Genomic DNA, 12,083 nt, shown 5'->3' with positions numbered 1-12,083 from the left:
AGAAAAAAATGGAACCTTCTTTCAACGAAGTAATGAAGAAAGTGAGCATATAGGGAGACACTATATATAGGCTGCATCCAAGACGCAGCAAGTTGCGTGCACTGCGAAGACATGACGATTGACGAGCGCAACGAACGAATGTTCAAGTGCGAAGTGGGGCGCTCAGTAAGCCTGCTTTTTCGCTGACGCAAGTCACTGGGATTCATTGCAACGCTGGTGCTGTTCACGTTAATAGACCGGTCCAGTCGGTATCGTAGCCGAAAGACGCCTATATAGCGCGGGCAATAACAGCTATACGGCATATATTCAAGGGCAAAGGCGGGTTCCAAGGCGAGTCTCGCCGTTTTGTACCCCCTTTCTTTTTGTCGGTGACGGCGAAAACACCAGTATAAGTCAGTCCCCAGAAGCCGGCTTCGGGTGTCGTATCTCGGGAAGATAGCGCGCTCGTGAGGCGGGGAAAGGTCGGCGTCGGGTGGTCGTTCTTCCAGATTCATGGCTGAGCGCGCCGACTAAGTGGCCGAGCCGCGTGTCGCGTTGCCAGGACCTTTCCTCCGGGCCTGTTTACGCGTCCGCTTACTATACTGACGCGCGCCTGTGTTTTGGTAGCTCGCCGGGATGGAGATTTCCTCTTGTCGTTCGGCCGATAGTAGCACACAGCGCCGTTGGTCGCTGCCCGTTGCCACCGCCTCCGTCGGGGTGCCCCCCCGGAGCCGAAGGTCGTTTTTGTCGCGCAGAGGGGATCCGCTGCACCTCCCTCAATAAAGCCTAAGTGAGCGACAAAGGACGGCGTTAAACGCGGGCGGTGTACTGGTCGCGCCCGTCTCGGTGTCCTCCTTCGGCTCCCCCGTAGCGCTGCATCGCCAGCTCCTGCTGTTGCGGAGGTCTGGACCTCGCGCGCCTTCGTGATTCGACTGCAGTGCAGTGTGATAGCTGCTGTAATACGTGGACATCACCTCCCCCACACGGGGAGGACTGCGCACTACATTGCAGATGTGTAGCTTGATGAGGACTTTCTTTCAAAAAAAAAGGGCTCGATTCACAGAGAAGAAAAAAAAAAAAAAAAAAAAAAAAAAACACGGTCGGTATTGGAAAACGATCCATTATGAGGCATTTGCGGTGGCGGATTCAACTTGACGTCAGCACTGCGATGCGACCGTGCTTGTCTTCCTCCTGCCCTCGTGTCCCATCTCTGCTTTCATCCCCCCCCCCCCCCCCCCTCTTGAACTTTATTTTATTGCATTTTAAAGGCTGGCGATGATAGCCTGCAGTGCGGACGCCCAGTAGGAGCGCTCAAGAACGCCCAGCCGACCGTGACCGCTTAAACCAATGCTACTATAGTCTCAGACCAAGCGACCTAGTCTGGCAACGTTGGCTTACGCTTCCAGTATAGGAGCCGCGGGGCCTCTCTGCCACGCGCTATTCGCTCCAGCGGCATGGATGACTCACTCACGGGACGCCCGCATTCGTTCTGTGCAGTGCACGAGCGGTGGTGAAGCTATACGTGCACTCAGCGTCACGACAAGTCGCATTGCAACTTTTGAAGATATAGTCCTAGTAGCCGTGGGAAAGTTTCGTGTGCGTCCAGGCCAGACTATCAAACCGGTGGCTCTTACAAGGAAAGTCACTCGACCACTGCGCTCTCCTCGCAGTGCTCGCACAAAACGCACTGGCACTAGAAACCAAAAGTGTCTTCATTCTGTCTACGCATGCATTCGTAAGTGGTCTGAACAGCTAAGCACTTAACCACACCTCGCATAATTGGCAAAACGCGTTCGATGAACGTAGAAACACTGTACGACCCCCAAGGCACGTTGACTGTTATTTTTTTGCGGGAAACCGCATGCACATTAGCGATGCAGCGTCGTGTCAACTGTGCAACACGCACAGCGAGCCGGGTTATATGCGTTACTATGACGACCAACTGCACACGTGCACTCAGTCCTACAATTACCTACAAGCGTCATGAACAAGCATGGAATTGTGGATAACGCTGGAGCGCAGTGCCAGGTGGGATAAATGAAAGACGCCTATAGACGAATGCAGAAGTTCGCGACATGAGAACAGGTGTGTTACGCGGTAGTGGATGCATATATAAGGGACATGACAAACGACGCTCGAGACCCGAGACTGCGCGTCGTTTTATGCGCGTGTATTCGAGGGTTTCGCCTCCACAGGTTTCCGCAGCAGCTGCAGCATGCTGCTCGCGAGTGGAGTCACAGCGGGTGTGTAAGGACACCGCGTTATTTGCGCCGACCGGCGCTGCATGAGCGAGACGGCGACGTATACGGCTGTAGTTCGTCCTCGGCCTTTCAGTCACTTCGCACGCACAGTGCATTCACCCCTGCGTGTTTACGTCTCGGATATACACCGTCGTGTTGCTACCGTTTTGCCTTCTTTTGACTCACTACAGGGAGGCTGGCTTGTTCACGTTGCTCTCCTTTCGTCCGTTTGCACGCCCGTCGCCATGCGCAGATATAGGAGCTTGACGGCGTGCGCTGCCGGGCGGCGTGATCTCTCTCCGACAGCGTGCGACGTAAACCCCACGCGCCTGCGGCGCCTCAGATGATGCTACTGCTGCTCCTGCGCCTGCGACCTCTTTCCCTTCTCTTATCTTTCAGTCCCCATCCCCCTGTGCAGCGCGGTTGAGGTGTCCTCTATTGAGAGACAGTTATCGCGCTGCACTTCAACCCAATCTTTCACCCTATCCAACTATAATCTCTTCTCTCTCAGATATAGGAGCTCTAGCTGGTAAGGACGTCTACCGCTCTCAAAAGTTTCCACTATTTTACATTTTAAAGCTTGTGCGCCGGGTTACTCGAATAAAACCGAGTTCTAATATCTTTTCCGCTTCTTCGACGCTGTACATGTCCACATTTATGCGCTTTTCTTAGTCCGTCCTCGCATCTCTACGTCACCTCATGCGTGCGCTTTTGTCTGTCGAGAAAGCGCCTGATGTAGAACGTATACAGGCACACGAAGACATTTGTATAGTCTCTCTATGTCATCTTGGCGTTTCCGCCGAGTCATGCTTTTCAGCACCATCGTTTCAGCGGAGCCTACGGTTGAGAATCCTGCGATCCGAGCAGCTCCCGTAGGCGGAAGAAGGGCGCCCGCAGGACGTCTGTCAGCCCTGCGGGCCTCTGCTTCGCAATTCCTTGATTTATGCGCGTGGCCGCGTCATGCATAAAACACGAGGATGCAGCGAGGACCCAAGCCCAGACTCCGAGGCTGTGTCGCGATCGGAGGCCGGCGCGTGAAATGCGCACTGGCGCGTTCCTTCTCCCAGCTCGCCAGACCTCCGTTCATGTGGCGGTACACGTACTATACTGTTGGTGGTGCCGGCGTGTTCCGCGCCTTGCACTGTCGTTTCAAAGTTGTCATTCACGATTTGTCTCGGCTTTATAGGAAGGTCTCTCCATATGGCACGACGGCAGCCTTTTTTTGTGTGTGTGTGTGTGTAGCGTTGTCTTCCTTACCTGTTGAGGCATGCACTCATGGAGGGGCAACGCTGTCTCTTGCGGAGAAGCGGTACCGTTATTCATCGGCCCGCAAATGTCGGAACGAATTCCGTGAATCATTGGAGCGAGGTTCGTCCTCGGAGGACGTCTTTGCGATGGGGTAAACAGAGCATTTGCATACACGCCGGCATAATTCGTCAGTTGATGCTTACGCGTACGATGTTTGCGCTCTTTGAAATCGCACTCGACCCGCCGTGGTAACGTTAGTGGCTTTGGCGGATACTGCTCGCGTGGGCGCCCGGCACCGCGGCTTCCGCCGCGGCACCGGGGCGCAAACGCGAGCAGTATCCGCTTGTTTACACCACCACAGTTCACCGAGATCAAAAGCGGTCATGCCAGACCACCACTAATGCAAGGATTTCCGCCACTAGAACAAACGCTACAATAATAAAGCGCGGCCGGCATGGCCCAGACACCGCCAGACATTCAACGCGTCCTAAACGATTCGTTCCCTACGCACGTAGGAGCTGCGCTCGGCAAGGTCGCTGCGCCCGGTCGAGTGTTGCCGCCCGGTCCCGGAGATAAGAGAGCCACGCTCAGCGGAGACCAGTGCCTCAAAAGTCCCTAAGCAATTATGTCCCTAGGCACCTAGGAGCTCCACGATTGTCATGACAACACGTGTTAAGCGGAAGTCACATGACCCGCAGTGCCACGCCCCATCTGTACCTACTAGCAATTGTAAAGTCGCCACCAAGGCGGTCGAAATTAATCCGGAGTCCCCCACTACGGCGTGCCTCATAAACATACCGTGGTTATGGCACGTGAAACCACAGAATTTTGATATATTGCACTCGCGGAGTTTCTTGCACCAGAGACTGCGAGCGCTTTGCGGATGTCGCCGCGCTGATCGCGAGAAAGGAAACTACACGAATGAAAAGCGTGAAAGTCGTCTAACCGGCAGTTTTTACAGGCTTCTGGCTCACCGGCCTCACAAGCTTTTAGAATAGTTTTCCATTATGCGTTTGGGTCACGCGCCCTAAGCGAAAACGTGGCGTGACAGGTAATGCGTCACATGGCCCGCTTTCGCAACTTTTGTCTGTATTCTCTGGCTGCCTACGCCAGCTGCGCGAGTTCAGCTGCTCGCTTATTGTTGCTAGCTCGAAAAGGTAATTTTAGATGACTTACATTACAGTTATAAGGGTTGGAGGCGGCCAGTACGCTGGGCCATTCGATGACGACGCAGGAAGCATTCGACTACCTTGGGGTTCCTTAACGTGCTCCTAAATTGAAGTACACGAGCACTCTCTCTCTCTCTTCTTTTTTATAGCGTTAGCATTAGAAGTGTCAAAGTGGAAAAGGGCGTCAGTGTGTGAAGTGTGCCAAGCCGGTCCCGTGGTAGAGAGGAGATTCGAGAGCTTAGAAGAGCATGTGCGTGCGTGTGTGTGTGTGTGTGGGGGGGGGGGGGGGGTGCAATTGACGGTGGTCTCCTACGGACCACCATCAGTTGCACTTCGCTCCTCGAAGAGGCAGGCGTGTGTCGAGTGAGCTCCTCAACATTTTACCATCTGGTGAACACAGTTTAAATCGTGCATATCCGGGACCTCAAAGAGGTGTGACGTAACGCTGACGCATTTCTGCCGCATTGACCACTACATCACCACATTTTTTCCCCTGTGCATTTCGCCCCCATCGAAATGCGGCGGAATCAAACACGGGAAAAGTTGCGGCCACTTGCTTATGTACCGCAGTTGCCAACTAACGTAGTCGATATTGGCGTCAGCGAAAGTCGTTGCCCCGCCCCCCCCCCCCCCTCCTCTTTCTTTTTTTTTTTTTTGCGGACTCGACCCCGGCGATGTGGGGGCTCATGTCGACCGAGAATATACTATACAGCCATTGGAAACGTCGTCAGGCCATTACAGCGCATGCGACGACAAAATGGAAATTGCGCGTTCAAGGGTGAAAACCAGCCCGGTCCTTACAGCTGATGCTTGTTTTCACGTCGGAGTTGTTTGGCACACAGAATAACGTCTTATTATAGGAGAGTTAATTAACGTCTTGCGGGGCAGATAAGAATAGGCAATGTGCCGCGCCATGTTCCCTGACCTCAATTGGGGTGCCGTGTTTTACGGGCGAACGTTAACCCATATGCCTAGCATGAAACCGTGGGTTCAGCACATGCGCCGTGGCGAAATGTTGCGCGTTAGGAGCGCGTTAAGCTTCGGTGCCGTTAGTCCAAGACGCCTAATGTACCACAAGGTACGCACTTGCGAACATATTTCGCAAGTGCAGAAGGTAAAGTGGGGGTGGACAAGCAAAGGTCACGCAAAAGAGCCCGCGGAGCCTCGACAATGCTTGTCTGTCGCGAATCACTTGCTACGTGCACATTATTCAAGGTCTGCGGGCACTTATTTATTAGTACTTCTGCACAATAAGCCCTATAGTAGCCCAAGGAGATCAATCAACCAGTCTTTCTTTCTTTCTTTCTTTCTTTCTTTCTTTCTTTCTTTCTTTCTTTCTTTCTTTCTTTCTTATTTCTTGCTCTTTCTTTTTCCTTGCAGTATTATTATCGCAAGTCGTGGCGGGTTGCCATCAAGATTAGGCTCTGTCCTCGAACGCCTTTTAGAGTTTGTTTCTTTTATTGCTAACGCTATAGTCTCTTTCTTTTGTGTATTTTCTGTATGAAATGCTTCAACATAGCGTCGTCGTTAGCGCACGTTCGAAACAGCTCGCTGGTATAGCTTGGTGCACTCGTAATGCCACCAGGTAGCTCTGATTCTGAACAGAAACGGTAGCATTTTTTTTTTTTTTGATGATTAAACTGTCACTCAACTGCGAGGACACGCGTTCTAGAACGTAAGTGCGCACCTATCAATCACGCTGTATACGATGGTGTACACGCACGTATTCAACGGACGGTTGTGCTGAGATCTCTGATTTGTAAATGCGAGAGGATTTCGGGATGATGCGCGTGAGGCCTTCCGGCAAGAACGCTTTTCTTAATAACGTGTCAGTAACACCTATACTCAACGTCTCTCCAGGAACGCTCCCGCGGTCCATCTTTGCAGTGCTTGTTGTGTAATGACATCGAAGAGAACAAGCGACAGAAACGTTTTCCTACAGTACCGGAGGAAAAGTCCAGATTGGTCGGAAATAGGAGACGTCAGCTGCAGTGCGTATATGCCTGGCAGATTAGGTCTGCTCAGGTACGCCGTTTCCGATCTCCAAGGAGGACCGCTTTCAATAAAGCTGTATACATAGCTGTGTAGTCGCTATAGCCTGCAGCGGTTGCTCAGCGACTATGGCGTATTGCCGCCAGGTCGCGCGTTCGATTCAATACCGCGACGGCCGCATTGTGGTTAAGGCGTCCGGAATTAAAAAAAAAAAAAAACAAAAACAAAAAAAAAAAAAAACCCCGCTCGTGTACTTAAGTTTAGTGCGAGATTAAAGAGCCACAGGTGGTCGAAATTATTCCGGATTCCCGCGGCGTGCCCCACAGCCCGTTGTCCTTGGGACGTTAAATCCCGTAGTTGAATTACTAGAGCAATTTACAGGTTTCACTCAAATGTAAAAGCAATTTTACTGGCACTCAAAGAATGCACACTTTATTATTATTATTATTATTATTATTATTATTATTATTATTATTATTATTATTATTATTATTGCTACAAATGTAAAGCGGGGCGTGAGAAATTAACGGCTCAAAAAAGAACAAAGCGTTCAAAAGGTCGCCACAAGTGGCAGCGCTTGAACGTCGTCGTCCACAGCGGTATAGCTATACATATAGCTTGCGTGCGCACTTTCGTCCATTGTGCCGCGCAGTATGGCTGCCGGGATAGGAGAGATCTGCTCGATCGTCACAAAGGAGCGACCCGCATGAAAATGGATTTCAATTTGTTTTACTTACTTTTTTACCTCCTTTCATTACTTTGCGTTAACTTGTCCTCTGTGTTTACTAATGGAAACAGACTGTCTATTTACCCTGTGTTTGCGTGTCGCTTATACTAAGGATGGTATATTAACTTTGTATTAGCATATAACGTTTATTTTTCCTGGAGGGAACAGACTATTTTTACTCTGCGTTTGCTTATTTTTTTTTATTTTTTTTTTTTGTACTGAGCACGCTATATTAGCTTAATGTTTACTGCAGTATACAGGCATTCTCCTTCCTTGAGAAAATAGACTAGCTGTTCCCCCTGTTTTAATGCGGAAACATTATATGCCCCATCACGCGAAAATCCGTCGGCGTCGGCGTGACCGAAAGATGGCACCAAAAATGGCCGACAGCGCAAAGAGTAAAAACACGTCAAGAAATGCCCGGATTGACGGCAAATTTCTCAGGGAGGTTCCAGTAAACAAATAAATGGCTTTGACAAGAAAATTTCGTACATTTCGGTCTGGGTGGAAATCAAACCAGGCCCTTGGGTGTGCGAGACAAGCACGCTTCCCGGACGCCAAGGTGGCTCCACGGTTCTGGCTGACTAAAGGTGTGCCTAGTGCGTCATTGCACACGTCACGTCGCAGCCATCTGGCTGACTAAAGGTGGGGCTTAGTGCGTGCGTCATTGGGCACGTGACGGCGCAACCAATGGGGAGGATATGGCGCCAAGTCATGAGCGTATAAAATGAGCGCGTTCATGACGTTCCGATGTCTACAAACGGTATAATGCTTTCGCAGTCCTACACGTAAGCAATCGTAAGTGTCTCTGCCATTTTTTTTTTTTACTTTCCCATAGTTGACGAGAGTATATTTTGTATTTACTGCCGTATACAGCGTTCATATTTACTGGTGGAAATAGGGTAACTGTTTTCGTTAGTCTTACATTATCTTGTATTCACCTGAGCTCATTAATTTTAATTATTGCTTTACCAAAAGGTTGTTACTGCGAAATTACGATTGTCGTTTATTGAGTTTCCGTTCGTTCACCCCGAAGCCTAATGTGAATCACTCAGTTCCCCCAAGCTGCAAACACTGGATGCGCCAAGAATTAATTTTTTTTAATTAGCGCACCCCTAGACGAGGACCGTTGTGAACGAGAAGCGGGACGGCCTCGGAACCTTTCTAAGCCTGCGCCATTTCTCCTCTGGTCACGTGCGGCGGACAAAGAGAGATATAGAGATGCGGGGAAACCTTTTCGTCTCGCGACTGATTGTACAAGAGATACAACCATGGCTGCGGGTTCGTCTCCTACTCCTCTTCTTCCTTCATCCCTTCCTTTCTTTTTTTCTTTTGCTGTCTCTCTGCGGCTCATCATAGAAACTGCCGCATGAATGGACGCAGACACTGACGGATCTCCTCTTCTTTTTTTTTTTTTTTTCCGGGGCGCATGAGTCAGCCAAAAAGGCTGCGCCGTAAGGACTCCCTTGAAAGACACGGCGCGTAAGGAGGGTGGGCTCATCCACCCACCTCCCTCGACGGCGCGGACAGCTACAGCTTCTGGCGTGGCGGTGTATCCGCCTGGGAGGATTTGGTAACCGTGTCTGAGAGAACGCTTGCAACACGAAGACTGACAAATGCGCAAGTGGTGCGGAGCGCGCGCCTGCTTCGACGACGCGGACGGTGAGGCATCCGCGGGGCTTCTTTCTGCGCGTCAGTATAGTTGGCCGCGGTCCTTTCCGAGGTCCGGTATAGATCGCTCTCGAGAGAGAGGCTGCTGACACTTGATTGGCGTCGCGCCACTTGGCATTTAGAGCGCTCCATATTAATATTGTTGTCCCCTCTTTCTTTTTTCTTTTTTTTTAATTCTGTTTTTATTTCGTTCACTGCTCAAAACCGTTCTCGGCTTCGGGGCACGCATCACTTTGCACGTGGGTTGGACGGACGTTTTTCGATTCACTAACGCATGTCAACAACACGCTTCATTGAGTAATTTCGCCACGGTGAAAGGCACCGAGATTTTCAGCCGCATAACGCACTTTCAGGTTTTTGTTATTGTTTCTTAGCTGTTGAAAGATCGTGGTGCCAATGTTTCATTCGCGTCAGTGCTCTGGAACACTTGAGCTCATTAGAGAGCCGACGTCACGTGTGCGATAGGTGTGAGCGACCGCGAATTTTGAAAGGCGCTCGCGAAGTAAACAAAGGTGTAAATTATACCATGTGTCTGCTACCAGCAATAGAAAGTCGTTCCATGACCTTTCTAGCGCGCCATCAGAGCGGCATCTAAATGGTGTGAAGAGGAACATCAGGGGCCGATTCAAAAACGACGTCGATGCTCAAACATGGATTTGTAAAGGTCAAGCTTCTGGACACACCAAGAGATGAACCCTCCGACGGGTATCCCGTTGTCCCCCTGGTGTACAATCTTGGAGCGAGTATGATGTAACAATTGTATTCCAATGTTAATCTTTTTCGCTCTTCGTCAGTTGTTCTAACGGTTCTGCGACCACGTTATCACCGGGATCGACCGACCGTGAATGGTGGACGATAAGGAAGGGATAGAATCGAGCGAAAGGAATGCTTGCATTATACCGGCTCTGGTTTCGCCCTTTCAAGACCGGCCCTTAACAGTCCTCGCGCGAAGTCTGCAATCGCTCGAGCCTCGATCTAACGACAACGATGAAAGAACTGCGACAGTCACCCATCGATAGAATGCACTGCTACAGAGTATAGGTCGAAGACCCCCCCCCCCCCCCCCCAAGAATAAAGAGAGAGAGAGAGGAAAAAAAAAGCTGCATTGAACAGCTACTGATCGAGAGCCGCAATATTTTAGTACATGCTGGCCATCCCGTTGTCTGCTTAGTACATGCTGGCCATGTTGTCCATGCAGAAACAATGTCGTAAGAAATTATAGTCGCATTTGTGCTGTTATGAATGCCAGAATAAATTAGTGGAATTTACAAAAGTTTGTCACAGCGCTAGGCTCTACCCTGTCTTCAGCTACCGGAGGCAACGGCGATGTCTTGATATGAATGAGGCATGATCGGAAAGAGTGGGGGACATACTTTTCGAACCGAAGCTATACATGTAGCGTATACATTTTGTAAAGCTAGAAGGTGTAGCACTGATAGAAGGTTGGGTTCAAGAATCCCGCACTATACGCGAAGGTCATGGGTTGCGAGAACTAAGCGTGAACCGAGTGGCAGACCTATTAAAATTTTCTTCCTCGTCCAGCGGTGGCCCAAGTTTAGGAAGAGTGTAGCTTTCATGTCGCGAACATAATGGGTGTGGTTTTAGCCTGCATTGTGTGCTTCAGGTTATATGGATGGACATGCGGTGGGCTCCGATTTCTCCTTCGTATACCTTCTTTCGTGCTCAAAACTCAAAACGTCTGTGCGATAAAACTATTCGTAGGAGTGGATGGCACCGAATCGTTATGTTGGACGTATTATTAGCGAATGCTGCCGGCGAATGGCGAAAAGCACCTAAATGAAAGAAAGAACGTAGCGAATTTGGCCCACGTTCCAGCGCGGGAAAACGGTATACAGTACGCCGGTGCGCCGACGCCAGAAACTTGCGCTGGCCAACCAGCTCGTTTTCAGCGCGTTGGTCGCCTCGCATACCAGAGAGGCCAGCTACTGCGCAACGTATCACGCTGCACAATAACTGGCCAGATGCGAACAACACAATGGCGCGTTTAGTACCTTCAAGAAGGACGAGAGAGGCTCTAAAGTAGGCGTTGTTGGCCCTCTCTGAGCGTTCCTGTCGCGTCAGAAAAAGGCCTGTGCACGTGCTTGCTCCGGCATTGACAGCAATCGCTTGTCGAAGCTTTTTTTTTTTTTTTCTCATTATATACACGCCAATGCTGAAATAGCTGCCTCTCTACCCACCGGAAGCTCTCTTTCCGCTCGTAACGCATATCGCGTGGTCGCAAGAGCAAGCGTCCCCGCTAAGGGAACAAGGAATGAAACTGAAACGGGCGCAGGCCGCATCCGCCGATACGGCTACCAAACGAGACCGCGCAAGCGCTGCATCGCCGAAGCGGCACATGCGTCATCAACGCTACTCGAGACGCTATCGCGGCGCTCTTTCGTGGGAACCCGTTCCGTTGCCGTCACGACAACAATGACGGGTACATGTCTGCTCCCATGTAAGGCGGGGTAAGCGGTAGACACATCGGTAGACATCGCGCGGGTTGTGCCAGGAAGAAGGCATGGACGAAGAGATCTACGCCTCGCATTGCGTGTTCCCAAAGGGCTCGCATGTTTCGCGTACACATTCCCGTCTTTTGATCCTTCGCTGTCGAGGTGTATTAACTACCGAAGCGCTACCGAAGGACCGGCATCCGCGCTACACAAGCTGGGCCGTACGGCTGTGCGCGTAGAACGTCGTTCCGGAAGCGCGAGGCAAAAAGAATCCGCGTTCCACTTGGTGATCTAAGCCTACTCAGCAACGTGACGTATTTGTTACTCAATCGCGCGAATGACTTAGGCAAATTTCTGTAAGAATGAGCTTCTCTACTGACTCTACCCGTAACGGAATCGACGGCACCACTCGCACCGATCAGGGCCGGTATTCGCAAAGTCGTGCGTACACTGGAGAAAGTTCGTAAGAACAGGTACAACGAACACCTTATTATCGAAAGTGGCACGCCAATGGCCAACGGTTCTTACGAACGAAAGGCCTCGCTAATTCAGCCCCTGAGCCCGAATTCTCTCTATGTCTATCTCTCTCTCTCTCTCTCTCTCT

The 12,083-nt window shown here is 50.7% G+C and overlaps 1 protein-coding gene across 3 annotated transcripts in view; it reads right to left on the bottom strand.

Annotated features, from left to right (window-relative positions):
- Positions 1-12,083, bottom strand: part of LOC119437139 (phosphatidylcholine:ceramide cholinephosphotransferase 2) — a 218,703-nt gene that overhangs the window by 187,551 nt on the left and 19,069 nt on the right. The window lies entirely within an intron of this gene.

The sequence above is a fragment of the Dermacentor silvarum genome, chromosome 1 (assembly GCF_013339745.2).
Source record: "Dermacentor silvarum isolate Dsil-2018 chromosome 1, BIME_Dsil_1.4, whole genome shotgun sequence".
Lineage (NCBI taxonomy): Eukaryota > Metazoa > Arthropoda > Arachnida > Ixodida > Ixodidae > Dermacentor > Dermacentor silvarum.
Note: the sequence above shows the minus strand (reverse complement) of the source record. Positions and strands in the feature narration are given on the sequence as shown.